General features: G+C 45.8%; 1 protein-coding gene across 16 annotated transcripts in view; it reads right to left on the bottom strand.

The window, feature by feature from the left end:
- The window catches only part of KCNMA1 (potassium calcium-activated channel subfamily M alpha 1), a 710,543-nt gene that overhangs the window by 396,861 nt on the left and 297,822 nt on the right, over positions 1-15,860 (bottom strand). The gene's annotated exons all lie outside the window — the stretch shown is intronic.

The raw sequence follows: 15,860 nt of genomic DNA, 5'->3' as shown, positions 1-15,860 counted from the left end.
TCTGACTTGGCTCTTGTCTGGGCTCCCTGGGAGCTTGGTCATTCCAGAGGTTCAGATATAATTGGTAGGACTTGGGCAATGGAATATTGCAAAGGTCCTCACATGATTGTTTCTATAGCCAGGGTCAAGAACTCTGACTCTAGTCAGTCCCATATCCCTTCAAGACCTGAATTCCCCACAGCCCCACAGCTAGCACAGCTGGCCAGCCACCATTTTGAATTCCAGGAGATTCAAAATTGCTCTAACTCATTAAAAAAAAAAAAAAAAAAAATTGAGTTCTTCCTCAGGCAGCGCCTTTGTTGTTGTGAGATAGGGATAAGATCTTGAAGGCAACTCTAAGCTGGAAAATGAAGAAACTTGCCTTAAACTGAAAACTTCTTCCTAAACAGCTAAAGCCCAGACTCCAGGAAATGTACCTATTTTGAGTTCTGTTGAAATATTTGACTTACAAATAGTACAGTTCTCTAAACCAACCCTGCTGAGAATGTGAGATAACTTTTATGCAGGTTTGATTTCATAAGAAATGGTAAACGCTGAGGATCATCAGAAGAAGAAAAAAATTTTTTCCAACATTTTGGGTAAATATGTTCCAGGCATAGGAGATCCACTTTGGAGGGATTATTCTGCCCCTTCTTTTTTCTCTTGCATGCACACCAGGTTTTTCTCTTTATGGCAGACCCTGATTTCCCTCTATCTTCCACTTTTGAAGATCTACTCCAGCAAATCATAAACATAGCTCATTTCACCAACCACAAAGACAGTACCCTGCCTTGGAGAATTAGTGTGAGTTGGCTCCAACAGCACTTTAATTGACCCCCTAGAGGGGTGAGCATATATTTTTCACGTGAATTCTGCATAGGGAGATATCTGATTGGGCACTAAATGTTTAATTCTCTGAGAAATTGGCAAACCAGGGAGAAAGCTACACTAGACACCGAGATGCTTTTAAATCTCAGTAATGGAGCATCTTACAACAGCTTAATGGCTCTGGCCCATCAGAAAGCAGAGTCTGGGAAAGCCTGATGGTGGAGGCATGGTGGCAAAACAAAGCCAATTAAATCCAAGTAGGGTGAACTGCTGTTTTGACTCCCAGGCTTGGGAGCAGAGTTGCAGTGGGTCAGGGGGAGAAGAGGTATCACATGGTGTGCCCAGGTGTCGAATCCGTCCTTTATGTGTGCAATCTCATTTAACTGTCTTATCACAGTAAGCAGGGAGGTAGGGATTTTATTCTGGCTCCTTCAAGGGCTACAAGGACAATAAACAACACAGCCCTAGGTCCTCTGACTTCCAAGCACCTTATACTAAAAGGTGGGGCAACTTCCTCCCAGTCTATGAATTCTCTGAATTCTAGAAGCTCTTGGTTGCAAATTCTATCTATCTCTCCCTCTCTCTTCTTCTCCCTACTTCCCTCTAATCTGTCCCTTAAGCACTGGACCAATGCTCTCTTGAGACCAGTCCTGAGGTCAAACACATTCTGCCATTGACCAGCTATGTAGTGTTAGATAAGTTGCCTAACCCCTCTGGCCTCCATTTCCCATCTTTGAGATGGAAATAATAATACTTACTCTACTATGAACATTAAATAAGTCCACTTCTGGGATGTTTAGAAGCATGAACAGAAATGGCTGTTCTTTCTCCTATTATTAGCATGGATTCTAACAGACCTGTCTCTCTCAGGGGCTGCAGTGTCTGCCTTCAGGGTGGGTTCTGTTTCTCTCTAATTCCCTCCAGGGCCCATGCCCTTAATGAGCATTGTTTAGGTGGATGCTGAAGCCTCTTGAGAACATTGTCTAGAGGACACTGAAGGCTCCTCCTAAATGGAGGAAGCCTCAGACAGACTTCAACTTAACCCATCCATTCTAGAAAAACCCATAGGTGATATTTGACACCAGTCAATCTAAACCCCTAACCATCCCTGGGCCTGTGCTGTGGACCACAGGCAGGCAGCACACCCCTCTTGCCCTGTACTCTGACCTTGTCCCCTGAGTGTGGCCTGAAGGTCAGCAGTTATACACACAAATTATTGGTCCTCAGACTCATAAACTCAGAATCTGAGCCCCTGAAATCTTATTCCAGGATCCACACTATACAGTTCTGTCCCTATCTGCAATAAAGTGAGACTCATTGCAATATACCCATCATCAGCTCCAACCCTTTCATGATGTTAAAATATTATCAGTTTTCACACTGAACTAAGTTCATCACCATTCTTGGATGCTATGTTTGACATGAGGGACAGGACTGGCATGTTCGCCAGTGTCTATGTGACACAAAAGAGGAACAAACATGGACACCGAGGGGCAATCCTAAGGAGTCAACGGGCATGTCAATGGGCCACAGGGCCATGATGGTGCCCTTAAGTCACACCTCAATGACCCTGTTTTCCTGTACATAAAGATGGAAATAAGTGAAAGGGGAAATGGTAGGAGGGAAAGGGGACTGAGGGGGAATGAGGACACTCTTCAACCTGCAGGCATCTTCCTTAACTAGGGAGCTCTTTGAAAAAATGACTTATTTATTTATTTTTTTTAGCACAGGGATTTTTAAAATCTTGTCATGCCATCTTCTCTTGCTTAGGGAGAGCCAATACAGGTGTCTTAGAGGCTCCGAGGTTTCTGAGGATGCCCCCACAGAGGTCCCCCAGTCTACTCTGAGTCACACAGACGCTGGTTCACCTTCGTGGCAGAGGGACCCCCAGCATCACTGTCTTCACACCTCCTCAAACCTGGGCCCTCAGATCTCAGCAGCAACCAGGGCCTGAGGTCACAGAGCAGGGAACTCTAAAGGACAGCCCAGACAAGAAAAGGACTCTCTTGCCTGTTTGCTTGGCTCTGGAGAATGCAGCTTCCGGGAAGGGCCAACACGTGCTCTGATGAGGAACTGATGGGGACAGCATTTGGGTGTGAACAAACAAAAAACATGTGCTTTTGCTTAAAGTCCACCTGGAAACAGATCTCTAGTTGAAAGTTGCCTGATCCTGGTTGGATATGGCCCCTGAGTGATTCGATACTTGGACCCAGGACAGCCCCAAGAAACTAGCTAACCTTGCCCAAAAGGCAGGATGGACGGTGGCTCCCTAAGAGCTACTCTTTTCCTTTACAGGTTGTCCCAGAGGTAGTCTCAAACACCCACCTCTTCCACGAACTCCAACTGAGTGAACCACAAGTAGGGCCCTCACCATCAAGCCAGCTATATTTTTGCATCAGGTTTTTGAGGGATACCTCCAAAGCACAGACAGGGGCCCCTCCAGCTGGATGGTACAGTTGTGGGTCAAGCTGTATCTAGAAGTAGGTGTATCTAGAAGGCATAGCTACCCACAGATGCCTGGTGCTGTCCTCCTGACTCCAACAGGCCTACAGGTTCTGACTCCTCAGACTCAGTCCCCAAAACACTCAGCACATGAATGGACAATACTGTTTAGTTCCTCAACATGCTTAGAGTCTGTATTTATTAAATGTTGATTATTAACAAGCACAGTGGTTTTAATTATCTATTATCTTATCAAAGCCCATAGCAAACCCAGGTCCCAGAGAAAGCAGGCAGAAGGAAGGAAGGATCTTTCTTCCTCATGCTGCCTTCTCAGGGCCTGGCCTAGGGTTAGCACCCAAAAGGCATTCAATAAATACAGCAGAAAAAAAATACACCTATATATTAGAAACAAGGCAAGGTCACAGACTCTCTAAGCTCAAGTGAGTCGCCCAAGGTCACAGAGCAAGTTATAACACCTAAGATTTCATTCCTCTTCTTCTTCCAGCCTCGTGTAGATGCATGCCTGGAGCCATAAGGAGGTCAAGGACACTAATGGCAAGACCATCAGTCAGCACACACTGTGCAGGTGATGTGCAGGCTCCATACGTACTTTGCTCATGTAACTTATGTAATCCTCAAGACAACCCTATAATACAAGTGCTAGTATCTGCTCCGTATTACAGAGCAGGAAAATGGGGCTCAGTGTGTTTGAATAACTTGGGCAAGGTCAGTAGGCAAAGAAGAGACAGAGACCACATCACTGAGAGGCCTCAAAGTAGGCGCTGCATACACAGACCCTGCATCAGGCTGCCTGAGGTCGAACTCAGCTGAACTGTGAGAATTCTGTGCTCATTCTCCTCAACTCTGTGGTCCAAGATCCCAAGGAAAAGGGCCCAGAGATGACTGCTGCTTGGAAACTAAATTCAGACAGGGACATTAGAGCCCCAATTATCACAGAGTCTTGCTGCCAGACTTTTATGTGTTCTCCAATCACCCAGAGGACTTGTAAAATGCGGAGAGCTGAGCTCCACTTCCAGCATTTCTGAGGCAGAGGGTGGGGCAGAGCCTGGGAATCTGCATTCCTCACAAGTCCCCAGGTGATGCTGCTTCACAGGCCCCACTTTGAGTAAACTGCCTGAGAAGTTATCTGAGCCAAACCTTTCATTTCACTATTGCACAATGTGGGACCAGCAAGGCTAATTTTTATGTCCATGGTCACCCAGCACATCAGTGACAGCTGGGACCAGGTGTTCTCTCTCACTCTTCTTTTTCACTTTGTTCCCACTGTACAGGGCTTACTTGAAAACAGCAATCATCACCATCATTTTATGAACTATAATTCTTTTGGAGTACCAAGTGCTTTTCTTATTTCATCTCCTTTATCTTTACAATCACCCTTAGAGGTTGGGGGTGTGGGTCTCAATTTATAGAGGAAGAAAGGGAGGTTCAATTAATGAACAACAAGAAGAAAATTGGCTTGAGATCACAAGGCCAGGCATCAATCCAGCTCCATCTGACCCCACCGTAGGTCTCGTCAGGTTCTCTGAGGGGTCTCTCTCTCTCTAACAAGTGCTGAAAGCAGAACTCCAAGGCCACTTAGCTCACAGGAAGGAAGAGCCAGAAGACCAGGGTAAAATTAAGACCACAAAGTAGTGAGCAAATATTTTTAAAACCATGTCCAGGAGGAAACCCGAGGAAGGGCTCTAAGTCCCAACTCCCCCAGAGGCCACTTGTCAATCTCTTTCCAAACCTCTCAGAGGTTTCAAGCCTAGATCCACCAGTCTGACACTACAGGCCTGTAAATTCTGTCCCCAAGAGTCCTGAGACTCCACAAACAAAATTAATAGCCTGCAAACTCTAAATGGGTGATTACAATCTATAAAGCGGCCCATAAAATGACATCATGGGGATTCATATTTTTTCCCTCCCACTGATTCCCACTATAAATTTGCTGGGTTTATGAGCAGAAATCATTTCTGCCACTACGTGCCTAGGCATAAAGCTCGTCTAAAGATGGAAACATCTGGCTGAGTTGTCTGGTGATCACCATATCCTTGTGGCTTTCAGGTCAGTGGGACACACAGTGGAAACCAGTCATGCAAGTTCTGGAAACTCAGAGTCCACTACCTCTAAGGACTTGCTTTGATCGTGTTGGGTTGTAGGATTTTGTGCTGGGTCTTGAATAGCAGCCAAGGATGGGGGTAGGTCCTGCCCTTGAGGACCTTATAAGCAGACAGAAGGAGGAGAGAGTCTGTTACTCAGCCTTCTAACAAAAGACCTGAGTGAATCAACTTATCAAAAGAAAAGGCTTATTTTGGCTCATAGTTTTAGAGATAATACATAGTAGTGGTTCTGTTGCTTTTGGACCTGTTGTGAGGCAGGGTGAAGCAAACTGTTCATCTTATGGTGACCAGGAAGTGAAAAAGAACAAGAGACAAGGATCCCACAATTTCTTTCTAGAGCAGGCCCCCCAGGATCTAAGACCTCCCACCAGGGCCCACATCTTAAAGGGTCCACCACCTCCCAAAAATACCATGGGGAACATTCCAGATCTAAACTACACCAGATAGATAAGAAACATCCAACAAAAAACTTGTACACGAATAACACATGACGATTCATTAAGTACCACAAAGGAAAAGTCCAGGAAGTTCTGAGTCAGGGAATAGCAGCTGTCAACCTGGTCTGGTAAGTGCAATGCCCACGAAAGATGGATAGGAGGGAGATATGTGAAAGGTGGGGGAAATGGGGGGAAGAGGGACACTCCAAGTGGAGCGACCACGTGGGAAGAGCCCACTGTTGTTATTGTTATTTTCATTGTTTTGAGTCACAATATGACTCATAAACAATGAAGAAATTCAGGATCAGACAACCCGTGTCCGACATTATAAGATTTTTCTTCTAAGGATTTTCCTTTCTAAGGATTCACGTGATAAGGATTTTCTTCTAAGTACCATAGGGACAACTAGAGCTTTAAGAAGGGAATTAACATGTCAGAAAATCATTTTTAAACGGTTCTGCCAGCTACTGTGGGAAGAATGATCTGGGTGGGGAGGAGAGGTCAAAGAGGGAACATTGGTAGGTTTTGGACATGCTGCAGTTGTCCACGTAAGGAGCGATGGTGGCCTCAACCAGGTAAGAAAGCGGCGGGCTGCAGTGACATCCGGGAAGTTGGCCTCAGTTTATTCGAAGAGGGCAGTGCACTTAGGAGGCGAACAGACAGTGGTGGGCAGAGGACTGATTAGCACTGCAAAGTATTTTGAATCCAGTCTCATAAGCTGAGACCACACTGGAAGCCACTGAGAAGGTACTAAGTCAAGTGACTGCCTAGCCAAGTCAACACAGCACACACAGCCCCAACTGGCCCCCAGGCCTAATGGCACTCTGGGCTTGTGAAACGACAAAGGAGGCAAAACCTGTTTCTTCCTTTGAAGCCAGGCTCCACTTCAGCCTCAGGCTCCAACTTCTACTTCAGGGTCAGTCATGGGGCATGGACTCCAGTCAGGTGCCCTTCCCAGCATCACCGTTACCAGATATGTTTACTATCCATCTGATGTAGTTTGGATCTAGAATGTTACGCATGTGTGGAAATCATGGTCCCCAGGGCTCCTCCAAAGCCAATTTCTTACTGCCTTCAGACACTTCTCCTTGGAAACTCCAAGGGCACTCACCTCAGCCCTCTACAGATCTATCTTTCTTAGATTCAACTTATAACCACAATTCTATGATCTTTATTGTTGTCTAATAATTGTTCACTATTCATATTTTCCCCAAGGAGATTGAGCCCCCAGAAGACAAACTCAGAGTGCCCACCCATGTGGCACCACAGGTGAGGACCTACAAGACATCAGAGAATGGGGTCCCCTGGGCTTGGAAGAGAGAGGAACAGAATTACTGTGACGCAGATTAACAGGGAGGAGCAGGAGGGAAGCTGGCTCAGCATGTACTGTCCAGAGTTGACCTCAAGTCCTGGCCAAGACAGCTGTCACACACCAGATGCCGAGAGGTGGCAGCTTCTTTGAGCTTTTTATCTGAAAATAGGTTGCCAGCCAGATCCAGTCATCCTTTTCCCACACTCCCCAACCTGAGTCCTACGCTAAGCACAACCAGGATGAAGTTATTGCACCTATTTAGGGCACCATCAGAGACAGCTCTGTCCTTTTTATGTCTCACCCACTAGGAAAGGAAAGCCCCTGCTCTCTTACCCTGCAACATTAGCTTGGCTTACGGAAATGCATTCCCATTTTGTAATGCCTGCTGTGATTCCAGGTAATTCCTCTAAGTGCACTATTAAATCCCAGCAGCTGTTCCAGATAGCAGCAAAGACGCTGACTCCGGCTGCTGCCTTGTCGAAACTCAGGAAATGAAGCCAGCCAGCTGGCAGTTTCCTAACACCAAGATGTGGCCAAAAGAGGAGCCCAAGGGATCACTTTCGGGGGCACCTCTGCAGTCATTTATGCCTTTACCTACCTTAAGTCCACTCTGATGTCTAAGGCTGGAAGACTCAAAGCAGTGGGCCTAATCCCCCAAGATATCCAGTTACCTTATCCCCGAAAGGCCCTTAAGAAGCACTTAATAAACACTGAGTGCCACCCACGAGGTGGGCTTAAGCTGTTGGAGGGCTGCCCAAGGCCAAGGCCATACAGGGAAGAGGCAGCAAGACCAAGATTTGAACTCTGGTCTTGTGGGCTCCCAAAGCATCATGCTTCCCTACTTCTCTGAAAGCCACTTCCTCTCCCTAACCCAAAGCAGCCTGGCCATCAACAGTATTTTCCCCATCTGGGCCAAACACGTGCTAACTGAGTGCATAAATACCATTTTTTTTTTTTTTTTTTTTTTTTTTTTTTTTGTGGTCAAAACTGTATTTCCTCAGTGGATCCAACATCAGCATCTTTGCACCTGCTACTTGTTTTAGGAAGGATTTTTCCATGATGCGATGACAGAATTTGCAGCCAGCAAAGGGGATTCATAGCCACATAGGCACACACAAACCCACACGAATCTATCTCCTAGCCTCTGAGCCTGAATAACCCCCTCCAGATGTTTCTATAACCCAGGTGCTTTAAGGCTGGCTTGCACCTCCACAAGAGAAGAACAAGTCTGTACAAGGAATTTCCACTTAGGAACCCAATCCTATAAGATTCAGTAAAATTGTCACTTAGAGTCATTAGATTCAGTAAAAGTGTTACTTTCCCAACATGTGGCCTAAATTTAGCCACCCTCCCCTGCAGGTAAGTAGGAAAGACACTAGTGCTTTCCATTTCCCTCAGCACCCCAAACCTGGTTTTAGTGCTGGGGTGGGGACCTGGACGGGAGACTCCACCTACACTGACTCTGCCTGCCTTCATTTCTCCAGGCAAATATACATTTCCCCCACCAGCCTCTCCTCCGTGTGACTCAGCAAGCATGTGCAGGGTAGGAGGGTGCTGGCAGGGTGGGGACTGACTCTGTTCTAATTCCAGGCTCCAGGAGCAGCCTCAGTCCTGGGACAGTCATGGAGAAGAAGCCAGAAGACTGAGGTTCTGCACCTGCTGTTGATAACCAGGTTGTGGGGGGCAGTCCTCACCCTCTCTGGCCTCAGTTCCTTATCTACCATCTGCAGGCTGGATTGGGTCTGAGGCTCTGTGATGACCTGAGTAAGCCAACTGCTCAGCCACCCAGGAACAACCTTTCCTCTTCTTCTTTCCTTCCTGGAGAAAGCATGTAGGGAATGAGGTTCAGGAGTTTGGCGCTGAATCACATTCCCCTATGAGGCTGAATCTAAATCCGGTCTCTGCCGGAGGTGGGATTCCAAGGAAGGAAAGGCAGGGGCATGTAAATGGCACAAAGACTAGGAGACAGGAATCTTCTTGGTATCTTAGCCAAATTGGGCTCTAAAATATTGAAACTGGCTGGGGATGCGGCTCAGTGGTAAAGTGCTTGCCTGGCATGTGTGAGGTCCTGGGTTTGATTCTCCAGTACCCGGAAAAAAAAAAAAAAAAAAAAAAGGCAAAATACTGAGAAACCTTTTGGACTAGTTAATAAAAGTCCAATGACCAAGTCCCATGAGTGTCTCTCAGTTGTCCCTGCTGCTGCAGACCTTGGCCCACACCCTGATCCCTTGACTTAACAACCAAAGGGTTAATGCCTGAGGTTTTTTTTTATTTTTCAATATTTTTTAGCTGCCAATAGACTTTTATTTTTATTCTTTTTTATTTTTATATGGTGATGAGAATCATACCCAGTGCCTCACACATGCTAGGCAAGTGCTCTACCACTGAACCACAACCCTGGTCCCCCTGAGGTTTTGATTCGAAAGGTACTCAGACCTTCATACCATGATGGGCATGGAAACTGACACCTGTAATACAAGGAAGTTTGAGTCCTACCAGGGCAATTTAATGTAATTCCTCTCAAAAAAAAAAGGGGGGGGGGCGGATGTAGCTCGATGGTAGAGCACTTACCTAGCATGTGCAAGGCCTCGGTTCCATCCCCACTACCAGAGAAAAAAAGTACCCCTACCATGGTACCCCAGGCCAACCCAGAGCAGCACCACATATTATTGAACCTCTCTAGATGTCAGGTATCACACTGGGCACCTCTACATATATCACCCCCTATATAACCTTCACACTAACCTCTTCAGCTTAAGAACTTGAGGCATAGAGCAGTAAGAAATGTGTCCAATGTCACCAGGTCTGGGAATAGACATGGCAAGATTTGAATGCAGATGGTTAAGTCCAAGTTCAGTGCTCACTGCATAAATCCCAGCTGCCTCTGAGCAGCATGGGCATAGAGACAGACAAGTGATGGAAGCGGCAGGAAAAATCTGGCTTCACTTTGAATAAAATGGCCTTAAGATCAAGCATTGTTAGACTATGGAAGAAATTATTGTGGGAGCTTATGAAATCACCTTCTCCAGAGAGCTGTATAAACAAGAGGGATTAAGATAGGCCCGGAGGCCAAGGGATGGATGAGATGACCTAATAAGGTCCTTCCCAACCCTTGAACTCTCCATCCTCAGCCCTGTGTGAACAGGAAAGGTTATTTATTTTTAAAGCCCCAACTTAACTCCTGGAGGATTTAGGAGATATATGTCTGAAAGCAAAATAAGTTTTATCCTTTTCCTCTTTCCCCTAGCTCCAACCCTTCATTTTAGATTTTCTTCTGGCAGGGATGACAAACAGAACCTTTTCAACCACAGCTACTGTCCATTCAAATGTTTGGTCTGGTGTCTAAAGACCAGAGTCTGCTCAAGGCTAATCTCCTTCTACAAAGATTCTTAAACTCTGTTAGGAGTCTCTGGCAGAGAGAAAACTGACTTGGGAAAGCAAGAAGAGTCACACAGTGCACACCCAGCCACACTTTGCTGAACCTGGATGATTTGTGTTAGATGTCTACTGTCCCTAAAGTCTTGTCACCCAGTGGACATGGCGACTGGTCCCAGAATCCCCATCAAGGCCCCAAACAGCATCAGACGAACCCCAACCATGGAGAGAGCAGCCAGCTGCCAGTGCTGTAATGCTGGTTTCCATGGTAATGCTCCTTCCTCCCTGTTTCTCAGTTCCAAAGAAGGACAAGACACCCAAGAGAAGATGGCAGAAATGAGAGCAAGGAGAAGTGATAACAGGCCCCCTTTCCTTGAAGCCTAGGCAGCTACCAACCTCTACCATGTCGGTGGTTACAACTCTCAGTGACCTTGGACAAGTCATGCCCCAGCAGGGACCTCAGCTGTTCAACTGAAAAAGAAGAGGGCTGGATAGAGATGATCCAGCAAGACCAGCCAGCTCCTACATCCCGGGAGCCAAAGGCTCATCTCACCATAAGGCATAAATAAGCATGGCCCTCTGTAAGACTGGAGCCTGACTGCCTCACTCAGACAACTGAGTCCTGCTGAAGACCCTGGTCATCCTCCTCCCTGACAATGGCTGGCTCTCATTTCAGTGAGATCATCTCAACAGACCAGACCCATCAAACACATACCTGAGGGCACACATGTTTCCTGGGGCTCACATGGTACCACAGGTGAAACAGAATGTCATAGTACCAACCGAGCCCCTTGCCTCCCTGCTTGCTGACATCATTGGATTCAATCCCCAATTCAGACAAGCATAGTCCACCAGGTAACAATTGGTTATGACAGCTCAAAGAGAGGGACTCAGGGGAGAAGAGTACCTAAGAGGTCACTGGGTCTGATGTGCAGAGTGCTAGGATGAGGTGAGGGCAGGGAATGGAGGGATGCTTCCCAAGCAAAGGAGAAGCTGTGTGCAGAGTCAGATACTACAGATACTACAGACCACAGGGTTGGGCAAGTACTTGAAATTCTGGCTGATTGACAAAAAGTGAAAGAGGGGTACAGCATAAGATGAGGGTAGAGAGAAAGGACAGAAGATGACAGAGAATGCCAAGAGGTGCAATGCTATGGAGGTGCCCCCAGGGCTGGAGGAAGAGGAGAAAGTGGTGTCTTTGGCAGGGCTTCTTGTGGCTGGTGAGCCTTGAGGAAGGTCCGATCTTCCCAACTGGTATGGTTTGGGAAGCTACTATGTTAATTCAGAAATGATCACATGATTAGATTATAAAAGCTGTGACCTAATCAGTCCATCCTACTTTGAATGTACTGACTGGATGGTAACTACAGGAAGGTGGGGTGTGGCTGGAAGAGGAGGGTCACTGGGGGTGTGTCCTGGAAGGGTTCGTCTTCCCAGAAGACACTTCCCCTCTCTTTCTTTCCCAGCCGCCATATCCTGACAGCTCCCCTCTGCCACACTCTTCCTCATGATGTTCTGCTTCACTTGGGCCCAAAGCAATGGGATCAGTTGACCATGGACTGAGCCTCCGAAACCATGAGCCAAAATAAACTTTTCCTCTTCCACATTCTTCTTCTCAGGTATTTTGGTCACAGCAACACAAAGCTGACTAACACACCAGCCCAAATCCCATTTAATCCATCTGACTCTAGGTCTGTCTTCGGTGGCTGGCCCGTGGGTGGGAAATGGTTAAACAGGGCTTTTTCAGGGCTTGAGTCAGGAGCTTCCTCAAACCCTAGCATAAAACTGGTCTAAACATGAGAAATCTGATTAGCTCCCAACACTGAGCAATCTCATTTATTAGGCCCTGCAAGTTGGTCTGCAGGATTAGTGGTCTGTGGAGGAGATGAATCGATACACAACGAGTAATTAGGGCTCCTGATACCTGCCGGAGGAGCACTTCTCTTCCCCTTAAGCCACTTGGAACAGGATCCAAAGAGGGACAGCACCTTCACAGCACTGCCAGTCTTTGTTCTCTAGCTTATGTTCATTTTCAGTTTGATTTTTATTAGCTACAGGATGTGAAGTTCTCTGCTACTGGACCAGAACTTGGGGTTAAATATTTCACCAAAGAACAGGGAAGATGTGATGAACATGATGTTGAAAGGTCCTCCCACCAAGGAAAACCCAGGGCAAACTGCTGCAATCCCAGGAAAGCTGACCTTTAACTAGAGCTCTTTGAGGGCAGGGGCTGTTTTATTTACTCGATATCACTGTGACCTTGTCCAGCAGCTGGCACATAGTAAGTAATGAATAAAAAGAAAGAGGGACTAAGTCTGTGGGTGAGTAAATTAATAGCACATGATTTTCCACCAGTCAACCACTTTATCTGGGAGGCTGCTGCATATAGAACTTTATACCCTAAATATTATAGTGTTGATTTACATTGGGTTCACAGGTTTTGGGAAATGAAAGAGAATTTTAATGTAACTTAAACGGTTTTTTTTTTTTTTTTTTAAATCACAAGTTGCAATCCCATAATGGATCATGAAATTGATTTGGTGAGCCATGACCATCAGTTTATAAATGAAATGGGACGGGAGCATAGTGGGGTGGAATAGAACAGAATAGAATATTCTAAAAGAGAAACTATCACATGTAGTAAGGATGAGAATAGGTAGGCCAGACTTGTACTAGTGGATAACAAGAAGGGTCTGTATTTACTGGGGGTACAGTATCACAACAAGACTGAAAGCCACAGATGAACCCAACCTTCATCCAGTGACTTCACTGCCCTCAGCACCCACATCTCAGAAAAGTGAGTTCCCCAGACTTTGGGGGCCCATCCTGTTACAGGAAACAGCCTGTTTCACTTACAGATTACAGGCCTATGGAATTAGGGGCAATATGAGATGCTACAGAAAGAAATAAACAAGTTTCCTAGATTGTAATAAATACCCATATGCAGAAGCCACAGAGATAAAATCAGGTGCTTTTCGAACATGACAGACATTCAAAGATTTAAAATGTCAGTAGTACCTTAGTGAATGGCTTGGAGAAGAGCAGGAACAGTCCCAGCCAGTTTTCAAGAATCCCTCATTAAGAGTTTACTGCTCATTACCCAGGTTGGTTGTGTTGACCCAAGTTCAAGCTTGTCAACAGACCTTGGAGTTCAGCATGAAGAACCCTGGAAGCATCAGTCTGACTCTAGTCCACAACTGGTCTGGAAAGTAATCTCAGTGATTCCAATCTGGTTCCAACTCTTCCTAAAATGTCCTTAACGCATTTGTCGAAAAGCCTGCATCCACAACACAGCTAAACATGGTAGTCCTGCCTCCTTGTCTGTGAACAATAAGCTTGAGCTAGTAGTATTTTTCAAATGCTTTTGGAGTACAACCTTCAGAAAGAAGCTCATTTTACAACATAGTTCAGAGCCTGCCAACATCATACAGACACACACATACATGTAAGCACACACACAAATGAAAATAGCTTCTGGAATCAGTATTTTCCTTGCTAGGTACAAGGAGATGTACTACAGTATTTTATTCTATTCTAATTCATTTTTACAGCATTTGTGATGACCCAAGAGATTTCACAAGCTCCTGATGCAGCATGGACCCCACAATGGGACTGGACTACGGTGGTGTCTACTAGTTTGAAAATGGCAAGGATGGGGATCTAGGGAAAATGTCACACTGAGCCCACTTCTTTTCATGATGTTCAGCTGTGTGCCTGCATTTGGTGGCATGTAAGGGAAGATAACAGCTTGGTGAACCAGAGCTCTGCCGTTTTGAGGGTTCACAAAGGAATGGTCACCGTCTCCCGCCTGTCTCTCATTGGCCCCCCAGGCAAGCTCATCCAGCAAAGACAGTGTGAGTCTTACACACAGCACACTACTAGCTATTACGGATACATGATTATTCTTGGTCCTCTGGCTGATAACAACATAGCAGCCATCCTGTGCTTCCTCTAAAGACTTGAAAACAAAAAGCATTCAAGTATTAAAAGTTAGAAGCAAAGTTGGAATGTTGTTTGTTTGTTTGTTTATTTATTTATTTTTATTCCCAACCCAACTTGGAAGAATTTGTCTTTAGAGAACCAACCTAATCAAATGAAGTAGAATCAATTTACTCGAGACATAATCCAACGTGCATAATTGTCCTGGCTGGGTTACCCCACAGCTGTTCACAACGACATGGTTCATTAAATAATAAAGTCTTCATCAGACTTTCCCTTTGCTGGGCTGTAACTCTTCTTCCCCAAACCACGAAGGATGTGCTGCCTTCATTAGTATGCCAGGCCACCCATTGCCAAGGGGATATTCGGGGGATTTATTTTTATGTGACACTCTATTAAGCAGACATCATGGACTGCATCAATTAAAAGCCACTGCATTTTCTCTGATGGAGAATCTCATCACCAGATAATCACGCTGGACTGTGTGTTCCCTGTGGGTAGGGCTCACATCCCTTCAGCTTTATATCCCCTGTGCTGAGGAAAGTGCCTGACATCTGGTGAGTATGGGACAAATATCTATTGAACCAAGAGGAAAACACCCTCAGTGCAGGATTCCTCATGCAGTCACAGATGCAATGCTTACAAGTCTGGAAGTGTTCTGGTTGCAATGAACATTTGGTGTCTCCAATCGCGCCTCTTTCCTTTCTGGTTTGTTAATTTTCCACTTGACTGGATCAAATTGCCGAAGTCGGCATGAAAGCAGACAGGACTCTCAAAACCTGCTCTGGCCAACAGAAGGTTCAACACCAATTTTGCCATCTGCAAGCTCAGAGACCCTACTGGGTAGCAGAGAATCTATACCATCTCAGGCTTCCTGAAGAGTCCCATGGTTAAAAGAGGCCACTAGAAATCAGGCTCCTGAGAGGTAACAGTGACCTTAGAAATGTCTTCAGGTATCAGAACCCAGTAATTTGGTATACAAAGCATAGAAAGGAAGGTTTACTGTAAAACTGGATGGTATACCAGCTTGCAAAATTTAGAACAACACAAACTTGAACAGTGATCAGAATCACCTGGAGGGCTTAATCAAACACAGATGGCTGAACCTACCTAGAGTTTAAGATTCATGAATCTGCATCTCTAACAAGTTCCAGGTGAAGCTGCTCCTCCAGGCACCCCACTTTGAGAAGCACTGGTTAAGACTGCCAATTACAAGCAAGACCCCAGAGCCAGCAATCTAGGTTGGAACCCTGACTCCACCAAAGTGTATAATCATTTCAACTCTTCCAACCCCATGACACCAAGTGTCAAACCATATTACAGGGGACATCTTTCCCACAAGGTTGTTGTGAGGGTCAAAGAAGTACATCCATTGCTTGGGAGGACACTCAGCAGGTAGAAGAAACTTGCATGAAGTTAACCTAG

Source organism: Sciurus vulgaris (assembly GCF_902686455.1).
Source record: "Sciurus vulgaris genome assembly, chromosome: 4".
Classification (NCBI taxonomy): domain Eukaryota; kingdom Metazoa; phylum Chordata; class Mammalia; order Rodentia; family Sciuridae; genus Sciurus; species Sciurus vulgaris.
This window is presented reverse-complemented; position numbering and strand designations above follow the sequence as displayed.